At 35.0% G+C, this 1,822-nt stretch overlaps 1 long non-coding RNA gene across 1 annotated transcript; it reads left to right on the top strand.

Moving 5' to 3' along the window:
* The first annotated feature begins 283 nt into the window (after positions 1 to 283).
* On the top strand, positions 284 to 933 carry LOC147565199 (uncharacterized). The gene is made up of 2 exons (XR_015230126.1): positions 284 to 427; positions 529 to 933. It is a non-coding gene; the product is annotated as an uncharacterized LOC147565199 (long non-coding RNA).
* Positions 934 to 1,822: the final 889 nt, after the last annotated feature.

The raw sequence follows: 1,822 nt of genomic DNA on the forward strand, positions 1-1,822 counted from the left end.
CATATAGATTACTAATAAAATCATTCCTTTTCAATATTAAATAAAATAATTGAATTTAGGAAACAAGTTGTAGGGAGAAATAATAGTTTTGTAGATGCAAGTTGTGTCCCAAGTACATAACTAATTTCAACAAAAAAAAAGTACATTAACTAATTAAATGTAATTTCTTCAAAATTATTATTTCCAGAACGAATCGAATACAAGTTGCAGATTTAATTATATATTTTATTCTGGAATCGAAGACTAAATTGCCTATAAATAGAAGCTCAAATATTACATGAATCCTCACCCAAGCTTCAAATATTCATAAAATTAATAGTAGCTTATTTCTTCTCTCCAATTCCCATAATGGCAGTCAAGAGTTCATCATCTTCCTCAATGTTGGTTGGCTTTCTATTTGCCATGATTGTCCTCTCTGCTAATTCTCGTAAGTTTACTATTATCATTTCTTCGTAAACTAAATAGTTTTGTACATGAGAGATACACAACTCTAGTTTTTGATTCCTATGTTTTATGATGTGTTTACAGAGATGGCATCAGCACTTGGAGTTACATGTAATGCTGGGATTGTGTTGAACTTGTCACTCCTTACTGCTTGCACTGCTGATACAGAATGTTACAACACCTGTTACCAGGGTTGCCTAGCTAGCGTCAACGTTAAGCTCGATGCTTATGCATGTGTCCCTGGTCTCCTTGGACTCAACTTGAACGGCTGCTCGTGCTGCTGTGTTAGCGCTTAATCTCGCGTATAACATAAAAATCTGGTGCAAAGAAGAAGAAAATCAAAATAAAAGGCTGCATCAATAGCTATTGATTTATGATGTCTAGCTTCAGAATAAGATCTCATATCTCTTTGTCATGCACCAGCTAGCTTTTCTATTTATGTTGTAATGTCATCATCAATATAATCTATATGACCAATTTGGTGGTTCATACCTTTGTTTCTCACTTGCCTACTTATGTTTATTGAAACCTCTGAAACAGTCATGGAAACTTTCAAGCTCAAAAACACTATAATAAGGTAACTGAATATGCCTTTCTGTGGTATCTATCATTATAACATTAGGCCTTTCTGTAGAGAGATTGATACTCAGGCGCAATTTTTACGTGCCCTGAGGGTCAGCTTGCTACGTTGACCGCCTAGTTATGGCTTTTTTTACGGGCCAATGGAGGTTAGGACGTAATGTGCAACGGCGGGGTCAGGTTGTAACGTGCTACAGCCTACAGGGGTCAAGCTGTAACGTGCCTTGGTCGAATTTCAGAGTCTCATGTTTAGTTCAGGTTTAGTAAAGATACTTATATAAGGATTTAGTTTGCCTTGGTCGAATTTCACATAATTGCTAGTTTCAAATCATAACACACTTACTAACTTCATTTTGTATGTATGTTAATGCAGTTACCATGATATCTCGAGTCGTTTGTGGTGTTGAATGGAATATCAATTGGATTTTTGAATCTCAACCTCGATTTTGACTCGGTTGGTTTTATCGTTTACATTACTTAGCGACTTTGTTATTTTACGGTATATATGCTTGTATGAAACCAATAGTTTTATTAGTTTTCGACTTCATTACTTTTTATGTATATGACTTCAGTAATGAAATATCTAATACTTTTAATTTGTTATTCTTGTGAATGTTTGGTTTATGTTCAGCGGAAAAAACCAAATTAAATTTAAAAAAAAATGAGTATTTACGTCGGATAGGAGCCGTCGGGAACAGCTTGCCACTATTTTCCGACGGATTATCAAAAACAAACCATCGGGAATAAGCCGTGGCAGGTTGACATTTACGAGAATTTTTTCCGACGCCTTTCTTTAAGT

The sequence above is a fragment of the Eschscholzia californica genome, unplaced genomic scaffold (genome assembly GCF_041429995.1).
Source record: "Eschscholzia californica isolate CP2 unplaced genomic scaffold, dmEscCali1.0.p SCAF_1, whole genome shotgun sequence".
In the NCBI taxonomy this organism is placed as follows: Eukaryota; Viridiplantae; Streptophyta; class Magnoliopsida; order Ranunculales; family Papaveraceae; genus Eschscholzia; species Eschscholzia californica.